Source organism: Myxine glutinosa, chromosome 14, assembly GCF_964187855.1.
Source record: "Myxine glutinosa chromosome 14, kmMyxGlut1.1, whole genome shotgun sequence".
Classification (NCBI taxonomy): domain Eukaryota; kingdom Metazoa; phylum Chordata; class Myxini; order Myxiniformes; family Myxinidae; genus Myxine; species Myxine glutinosa.
In genome coordinates, this window is record NC_136274.1 from 58,795,990 (window position 1) to 58,807,380 (window position 11,391).

An 11,391-nucleotide genomic window follows, 5' to 3' on the forward strand; every position below is an offset into this window, starting at 1 on the left:
GAGATATGCAGAGATATTCAGAGATATTCAGAGATATGCAGAGATATGCAGAGATATTCAGAGATATTCAGATATATTCCGAGATATTCAGGGATATTCAGGGATATTCAGAGATATTCAGAGATAGTCAGAGATAGTCAGAAATATTCAGGGATATGCAGAGATATTCAGAGATATTCAGGGATATTCAGGGATATTCAGATATATGCAGAGATATGCAGAGATATTCAGAGATATTCAGGGATATTCAGGGATATTCAGATATATGCAGAGATATTCAGAGATATTCAGAGATATTCAGAGATATTCAGGGATATTCAGAGATATTCAGGGATATTCAGAGATATTCAGAGATATTCAGAGTTATGCAGAGATATGCAGAGATATGCAGAGATATGCAGAGATATTCAGAGATATGCAGAGATATTCAGGGATATTCAGGGATATTCAGAGATATTCAGAGATATTCAGAGATATTCAGAGATATTCAGATATATTCAGATATATGCAGAGATATGCAGAGATATGCAGAGATATTCAGAGATATTCAGAGATATTCAGAGATATCCAGAGATATTCAGAGATATTCAGATATATTCCGAGATATTCAGGGATATTCAGAGATATTCAGAGATATTCAGAGATATTCAGAGATATTCAGATATATGCAGAGATATGCAGAGATATGCAGAGATATTCAGAGATATTCAGAGATATTCAGAGATATTCAGAGATATTCAGAGATATTCAGATATATTCAGAGATATTCTGAGATATTCAGGGATATTCAGAGATATTCAGAGATATTCAGAGATATTCAGAGATATTCAGAGATATGCAGAGATATGCAGAGATATTCAGAGATATGCAGGGATATTCAGGGATATTCAGAGATATTCAGAGATATTCAGAGATATTCAGAGATATTCAGAGATATTCAGAGATATTCAGAGATATTCAGAGATATTCAGAGATATTCAGAGATATTCAGATATATGCAGAGATATGCAGAGATATGCAGAGATATGCAGAGATATGCAGAGATATTCAGATATATTCAGAGATATTCAGAGATATGCAGAGATATTCAGAGATATTCAGAGATATTCAGGGATATTCAGAGATATTCAGAGATATTCAGAGATATTCAGAGATATGCAGAGATATGCAGAGATATTCAGAGATATGCAGAGATATTCAGGGATATTCAGAGATTTTCAGAGATATTCAGAGATATTCAGAGATATTCAGGGATATTCAGAGATATTCAGAGATATTCAGAGATATTCAGAGATATTCAGAGATATGCAGAGATATGCAGAGATATTCAGAGATATTCAGGGATATTCAGAGATATTCAGAGATATTCAGAGATATTCAGAGATATTCAGAGATATGCAGAGATATGCAGAGATATGCAGAGATATTCAGGGATATTCAGAGATTTTCAGAGATATTCAGAGATATTCAGGGATATTCAGAGATATTCAGATATATGCAGAGATATTCAGAGATATGCAGAGATATGCAGAGATATGCAGAGATATTCAGAGATATGCAGAGATATGCAGAGATATTCAGATATATTCCGAGATATTCAGGGATATTCAGGGATATTCAGAGATATTCAGAGATATTCAGAGATAGTCAGAGATAGTCAGATATATGCAGAGATATTCAGAGATATTCAGAGATATGCAGAGATATGCAGAGATATTCAGAGATATGCAGAGATATGCAGAGATATTCAGATATATTCAGAGATATGCAGAGATATGCAGAGATATTCAGAGATATGCAGAGATATTTAGAGATATTCAGAGATATGCAGAGATATTCAGAGATATGCAGAGATATGCAGAGATATTCAGATATATGCAGAGATATTCAGAGATATTCAGAGATATTCAGAGATATTCAGATATATGCAGAGATATTCAGAGATAGTCAGAGATATGCAGAGATATGCAGAGATATTCAGAGATATGCAGAGATATTCAGAGATATTCAGAGATATTCAGAGATATGCAGAGATATGCAGAGATATTCAGAGATATTCATAGATATGCAGAGATATGCAGAGATATTCAGATATATTCTGAGATATTCAGGGATATTCAGAGATATTCAGAGATATTCAGAGATATTCAGAGATAGTCAGAGATAGTCAGATATATGCAGGGATATTCAGAGATATTCAGAGATATTCAGAGATAGTCAGAGATAGTCAGAGATAGTCAGAGATATTCAGGGATATTCAGAGATATTCAGAGATATTCAGAGATATTCAGATATATGCAGAGATATGCAGAGATATGCAGAGATATGCCGAGATATTCCGAGATATTCCGAGATATTCAGAGATATTCAGAGATATTCAGGGATATTCAGGGATATTCAGATATATTCCGAGATATTCAGGGATATTCAGGGATATTCAGAGATATTCAGAGATATTCAGAGATATTCAGAGATAGTCAGAGATATTCAGAGATATGCAGAGATATTCAGAGATATTCAGAGATATGCAGAGATATTCAGGGATATTCAGAGATATTCAGAGATATTCAGAGATATTCAGAGATATTCAGATATATGCAGAGATATACCGAGATATGCAGAGATATTCAGAGATATTCAGAGATATTCAGAGATATTCAGATATATTCCGAGATATTCAGGGATATTCAGGGATATTCAGAGATATTCAGAGATATTCAGAGATAGTCAGAGATAGTCAGCGATAGTCAGGGATATTCAGAGATATTCAGAGATATTCAGAGATATTCAGAGATATTCAGATATATGCAGAGATATGCAGAGATATTCAGAGATATTCAGAGATATGCAGAGATATGCAGAGATATTCAGAGATATTCAGATATATTCCGAGATATTCAGGGATATTCAGGGATATTCAGAGATATTCAGAGATAGTCAGAGATAGTCAGAAATATTCAGGGATATGCAGAGATATTCAGAGATATTCAGGGATATTCAGGGATATTCAGATATATGCAGAGATATGCAGACATATGCAGAGATATTCAGAGATATTCAGAGATATTCAGAGATATTCAGGGATATTCAGAGATATTCAGGGATATTCAGATATATTCAGAGATATTCAGAGTTATGCAGAGATATGCAGAGATATGCAGAGATATGCAGAGATATGCAGAGATATGCAGAGATATTCAGAGATATGCAGAGATATTCAGGGATATTCAGGGATATTCAGAGATATTCAGAGATATTCAGAGATATTCAGAGATATTCAGAGATATTCAGATATATTCAGAGATATGCAGAGATATGCAGAGATATGCAGAGATATGCAGCGATATTCAGAGATATTCAGAGATATTCAGAGATATGCAGAGATATTCAGATATATTCCGAGATATTCAGGGATATTCAGAGATATTCAGAGATATTCAGAGATATTCAGAGATATTCAGAGATATTCAGATATATGCAGAGATATGCAGAGATATGCAGAGATATTCAGAGATATTCAGAGATATTCAGAGATATTCAGAGATATTCAGATATATTCAGAGATATTCTGAGATATTCAGGGATATTCAGAGATATTCAGAGATATTCAGAGATATTCAGAGATATTCAGAGATATGCAGAGATATGCAGAGATATGCAGAGATATGCAGAGATATTCAGAGATATGCAGGGATATTCAGGGATATTCAGAGATATTCAGAGATATTCAGAGATATTCAGAGATATTCAGAGATATTCAGAGATATTCAGAGATATGCAGATATATGCAGAGATATGCAGAGATATGCAGAGATATGCAGAGATATTCAGATATATTCAGAGATATTCAGAGATATGCAGAGATATTCAGAGATATTCAGGGATATTCAGAGATATTCAGAGATATTCAGAGATATTCAGAGATATGCAGAGATATGCAGAGATATGCAGAGATATTCAGAGATATGCAGAGATATTCAGGGATATTCAGAGATTTTCAGAGATATTCAGAGATATTCAGAGATATTCAGGGCTATTCAGAGATATTCAGAGATATTCAGAGATATTCAGAGATATGCAGAGATATGCAGAGATATGCAGAGATATTCAGAGATATGCAGAGATATTCAGGGATATTCAGAGATTTTCAGAGATATTCAGAGATATTCAGGGATATTCAGAGATATTCAGATATATGCAGAGATATTTAGAGATATGCAGAGATATGCAGAGATATGCAGAGATATTCAGAGATATGCAGAGATATGCAGAGATATTCCGAGATATTCCGAGATATTCAGGGATATTCAGGGATATTCAGAGATATTCAGAGATATTCAGAGATATTCAGAGATATTCAGAGATATTCAGAGATAGTCAGATATATGCAGAGATATTCAGAGATATTCAGAGATATGCAGAGATATGCAGAGATATTCAGAGATATTCAGATATATGCAGAGATATTCAGAGATATGCAGAGATATGCAGAGATATGCAGAGATATGCAGAGATATTCAGAGATATGCAGAGATATGCAGAGATATTCAGATATATTCCGAGATATTCAGGGATATTCAGGGATATTCAGAGATATTCAGAGATATTCAGAGATAGTCAGAGATAGTCAGATATATGCAGAGATATTCAGAGATATTCAGAGATATTCAGAGATATGCAGAGATATGCAGAGATATTCAGAGATATGCAGAGATATGCAGAGATATTCAGATATATTCAGAGATATGCAGAGATATGCAGAGATATTCAGAGATATGCAGAGATATTTAGAGATATTCAGAGATATGCAGAGATATTCAGAGATATGCAGAGATATGCAGAGATATTCAGATATATGCAGAGATATTCAGAGATATTCAGAGATATTCAGAGATATTCAGATATATGCAGAGATATTCAGAGATAGTCAGAGATATGCAGAGATATGCAGAGATATTCAGAGATATTCAGAGATATGCAGAGAGATGCAGAGATATTCAGAGATATTCAGAGATATTCAGAGATATGCAGAGATATGCAGAGATATTCAGAGATATTCAGAGATATGCAGAGATATGCAGAGATATTCAGATATATTCTGAGATATTCAGGGATATTCAGGGATATTCAGAGATATTCAGAGATATTCAGAGATAGTCAGAGATAGTCAGATATATGCAGGGATATTCAGAGATATTCAGAGATATTCAGAGATAGTCAGAGATAGTCAGAGATAGTCAGAGATATTCAGGGATATTCAGAGATATTCAGAGATATTCAGAGATATTCAGAGATATTCAGATATATGCAGAGATATGCAGAGATATAAAGAGATATGCCGAGATATTCCGAGATATTCCGAGATATTCAGAGATATTCAGAGATATTCAGGGATATTCAGGGATATTCAGATATATTCCGAGATATTCAGGGATATTCAGGGATATTCAGAGATATTCAGAGATATTCAGAGATAGTCAGAGATATTCAGAAATATGCAGAGATATTCAGAGATATTCAGAGATATGCAGAGATAATCAGGGATATTCAGAGATATTCAGAGATATTCAGAGATATTCAGAGATATTCAGATATATGCAGAGATATGCAGAGATATGCAGAGATATTCAGAGATATTCAGAGATATTCAGAGATATTCAGAGATATTCAGATATATTCCGAGATATTCAGGGATATTCAGGGATATTCAGAGATATTCAGAGATATTCAGAGATAGTCAGAGATAGTCAGCGATAGTCAGGGATATTCAGAGATATTCAGAGATATTCAGAGATATTCAGAGATATTCAGAGATATTCAGATATATGCAGAGATATGCAGAGATATTCAGAGATATTCAGAGATATGCAGAGATATGCAGAGATATTCAGAGATATTCAGATATATTCCGAGATATTCAGGGATATTCAGGGATATTCAGAGATATTCAGAGATAGTCAGAGATAGTCAGAAATATTCAGGGATATGCAGAGATATTCAGAGATATTCAGGGATATTCAGGGATATTCAGATATATGCAGAGATATGCAGACATATGCAGAGATATTCAGAGATATTCAGAGATATTCAGAGATATTCAGGGATATTCAGAGATATTCAGGGATATTCAGAGATATTCAGAGTTATGCAGAGATATGCAGAGATATGCAGAGATATGCAGAGATATGCAGAGATATGCAGAGATATTCAGAGATATGCAGAGATATTCAGGGATATTCAGGGATATTCAGAGATATTCAGAGATATTCAGAGATATTCAGAGATATTCAGAGATATTCAGAGATATTCAGATATATTCAGAGATATGCAGAGATATGCAGAGATATGCAGAGATATGCAGCGATATTCAGAGATATTCAGAGATATTCAGAGATATGCAGAGATATTCAGATATATTCCGAGATATTCAGGGATATTCAGAGATATTCAGAGATATTCAGAGATATTCAGAGATATTCAGAGATATTCAGATATATGCAGAGATATGCAGAGATATGCAGAGATATTCAGAGATATTCAGAGATATTCAGAGATATTCAGAGATATTCAGAGATATTCAGATATATTCAGAGATATTCTGAGATATTCAGGGATATTCAGAGATATTCAGAGATATTCAGAGATATTCAGAGATATTCAGAGATATGCAGAGATATGCAGAGATATGCAGAGATATGCAGAGATATTCAGAGATATGCAGGGATATTCAGGGATATTCAGAGATATTCAGAGATATTCAGAGATATTCAGAGATATTCAGAGATATTCAGAGATATTCAGAGATATTCAGAGATATTCAGATATATGCAGAGATATGCAGAGATATGCAGAGATATGCAGAGATATTCAGATATATTCAGAGATATTCAGAGATATGCAGAGATATTCAGAGATATTCAGGGATATTCAGAGATATTCAGAGATATTCAGAGATATTCAGAGATATGCAGAGATATGCAGAGATATGCAGAGATATGCAGAGATATTCAGGGATATTCAGAGATTTTCAGAGATATTCAGAGATATTCAGAGATATTCAGGGATATTCAGAGATATTCAGAGATATTCAGAGATATTCAGAGATATGCAGAGATATGCAGAGATATGCAGAGATATTCAGAGATATGCAGAGATATTCAGGGATATTCAGAGATTTTCAGAGATATTCAGAGATATTCAGGGATATTCAGAGATATTCAGATATATGCAGAGATATTCAGAGATATGCAGAGATATGCAGAGATATGCAGAGATATTCAGAGATATGCAGAGATATGCAGAGATATTCAGATATATTCCGAGATATTCAGGGATATTCAGGGATATTCAGAGATATTCAGAGATATTCAGAGATATTCAGAGATAGTCAGATATATGCAGAGATATTCAGAGATATTCAGAGATATGCAGAGATATGCAGAGATATTCAGAGATATGCAGAGATATGCAGAGATATTCAGATATATTCAGAGATATGCAGAGATATGCAGAGATATTCAGAGATATGCAGAGATATTTAGAGATATTCAGAGATATGCAGAGATATTCAGAGATATGCAGAGATATGCAGAGATATTCAGATATATGCAGAGATATTCAGAGATATTCAGAGATATTCAGAGATATTCAGAGATATTCAGAGATATTCAGATATATGCAGAGATATTCAGAGATAGTCAGAGATATGCAGAGATATGCAGAGATATTCAGAGATATTCAGAGATATGCAGAGATATGCAGAGATATGCAGAGATATTCAGAGATATTCAGAGATATTCAGAGATATGCAGAGATATTCAGAGATATTCAGAGATATGCAGAGATATGCAGAGATATTCAGATATATTCTGAGATATTCAGGGATATTCAGGGATATTCAGAGATATTCAGAGATATTCAGAGATAGTCAGAGATAGTTAGATATATGCAGGGATATTCAGAGATATTCAGAGATATTCAGAGATAGTCAGAGATAGTCAGAGATAGTCAGAGATAGTCAGAGATATTCAGGGATATTCAGAGATATTCAGAGATATTCAGAGATATTCAGATATATGCAGAGATATGCCGAGATATTCAGAGATATTCCGAGATATTCCGAGATATTCAGAGATATTCAGAGATATTCAGGGATATTCAGAGATATTCAGATATATGCAGAGATATGCCGAGATATTCAGAGATATTCCGAGATATTCCGAGATATTCAGAGATATTCAGAGATATTCAGAGATATTCAGAGATATTCAGAGATATGCAGAGATATGCAGAGATATTCCGAGATATTCCGAGATATTCAGAGATATTCAGAGATATTCAGGGATATTCAGGGATATTCAGATATATTCCGAGATATTCAGGGATATTTAGAGATATTCAGGGATATTCAGAGATATTCCGAGATATTCAGGGATGTTCAGAGATATTCAGGGATGTTCAGAGATGTTCAGAGATATTCCGAGATATTCCGAGATATTCCACGATATTCAGGCCATCAGTGAACTCGAAGCAACTTGCTCCCTGCATCTTGCTGCTGAAGAGACCTGTGTATAAAACCATCTCCCACAGTACGCAGAACATTACTGTCAGCAATGAATTACTCGATTGATAAAACTTGATTCCCTCAAACATGAACGAACATCATGGGTTTTGTGGCACATTATTTTTAGCTACCCAGCCAAAAGTGGTACGGTGGCTCGCGGACATTTTAGGCATCGTTTTTGTTTTGTTACATGCAAAGCTCGTCGGTGGAACACATGAAGAGATTCACCATCAGTTTCAAATGCAGGATGACAAATCGCAGAATGCGGCGTTCGAGAAAAATTGTGATGCTAATGAGGAACCCGAACATGAGCTTGAAAGCACATTCCCCAATATACAATGATTGCCAGCATCTGTTTGTGTGGGAATATTTATTTCCTAGGGGGGATTTCTTCAAAATATCGACAAGTCTGGCGCTCCCAGCATGAAATGCAATTTCAATTTCGGTTGCTTAAATTTTTCCTCAAAATAAAGGCATATTTACGGAGGTAAGTGGTGGAGTTTTATTCCTGTTTTGTTGTTGTTGTTGTTGTTCCATCTTATTTGTGTTTTGTGCTTGCTTCCCTAGGGCAGCCAGGAGTGTGAACAGTGTTGCTACGTGGAGCGCTCATTCAAGCTGCTGGTGAAGAACCCATATAATGAGCCGGGAGAGTTCATGTGTGCTTGCTTTGCATTCTCATGTGATATTTCCTTATTAATACTTTATATTAGTTCCTGGCTAGTGGGTACAGAAGCCACGAAGCTATACGATCCACGGTTCATCGGAAAATAGCCAGAAAGGTCTGTGGTGAGCAATGTTTGGGTCCTCACAGGGGATATCAGGGAGGAGAGGGTTTCGGTGGGGAAATAGTGTGGAGGGACGGATTTATCTTTATGCCTCTGTTGCTTATACGAGTAAGCACGCTTACTCGAGGGCTATTGTGCCGGTTGAGGCCTGGTGTATGTATCTCAAGCTGGAAATAGATCAGGTTTCAGATGCTTATTGATGTATTGTATTGTCTTATTGTTTTATGTCCAATTAGGCAATTTCTTCTTTGTCTAGTTATTTTTTATTAATCTTCCTGCTACCTTGCCAATTCATAGTTTTGGTTGCTGGTCATTTTGCCCTTTTTATAGCTTGCCAATCTGTCCTATTATCACCTTTGCATTAAGCTTTGTGTTGGCTTAGTGGCTTATGGGTCTTGAGTTTGAGCCCCTGTTGTGTCGTTGAACCCAGGCGGGCTGAATCAGCCGGTCATCCTTCAGGGGTCGGCAAAAAGAGTACCAGCCTACTGGTAACAGAGGCACTGTATCAGTGGCAAGACAGCACTTACAGAAAATATTGCAACCAGCAGCTATAGGCCATGCATATGAAACAACAACAACCTTTGCATTTTGTCTATTACCTGTTATTGTCTATTTCCTGTCACATTTTGACATTATTTTGACTATTTCATACCTGTCAAATTTGCCCTTTTCGTACCTGAACAAAGTTATTTTAATGCCTTTTGGCAATAATTTTTCCTTTTGACATTTATCCAGCGGAGTTCCTGAAAAATGTATTTTTGGCATGATGCCAATTTCCACTTTTTGTACTTTACCAGTTTGCCTTGTTGGTGCACGGAAGATTTCTACATTTGTTTCCGGGTTGATAGACAGAGAAGGGATAATGCCAATTTGTCGTTTTCCCAGCATGTCGATTAAAAACAAGTGGCAAGTAAGTTATCAAATGCATTCATCCTGGTATCATGGTTTAATAACATGAGGGTACCATAGTACAAAAGTTAGAAAGTGCCTATTGAAAATCTCAGTATGACGGTATGACTCGATTACGCTTTGTACCGGTACGAAAGAAAGAGCTCTGCTAGTCTTTGTTTTTGAACAAGCTTGGAAAACAAACGAGATGCTTTCGAACAGGCTTCCTACATGCCACTATAAGCTGTCAGTTATCGCAGCCTCTTAAGGGCCATAAGCCAATAATATGAGCTTCATCAGTTCAATTCTAGCGACTTTGCTCGGAAAAATGCCAGGTGGTTGGCAGGTATATATTTTCTCATCCTGTGTCATTTTCACCATGACTCTGCTACACCTTGGAACATTCTCGACAAAATGAGTCAAGAAGATTACATAAGAAGAGGATAATCTTTATGGTTCTTCATTCGATTTTTTGTCGAATAATCTTTTTCTAAATATGAACAAAACTCAACACCCTTTAAGTAATGGGATACACACACACATACACACACACACACACACACACACACACACACACACACACACACACACACACACACACACAAACACACACACACACACACACACACCTAAATACCTGCGCCGCCACGGAAGCGGGGAACCAAGCCTCGCACGAGCCACGTGTAATTTGAGTACACCGAGCAGATTGCGTACCACGTGGTCCGTGCAGTCACCGTTGATATTGGACCCCAATTAGAGCGGTTCTATTCGTACCACGCTTAGTCAATGATGGAAAACACAAGAACAATCGAATCGAAGGAAGAACACAAGTTTAATTATTATTCCCAATATTATGTACAATGATTGGTAGAAGCAGAGACACAGAGCAGAATTTAAGCAGTCTCATTATAAAAGTCCCAGACACGGGCCCGTTCACACTCACACAGGGAAATTGCAGGCAGGATGATGTTCAGGCCAAACGCGCCGACTTGGTCATCCAGGAACGGCCCCGTCCGGCTCTCCTCGGTCACAGCACGTCCCGCGATGATGGCAAGCAGGCGGTAGAAAGGAATCCTCGTAGCACGTCCCTCGAACAAAAGCAGATGATGAGGCAGGAAGGTGGGAAGGAATGTACGCGTCTCTCGGCGTGGCTGG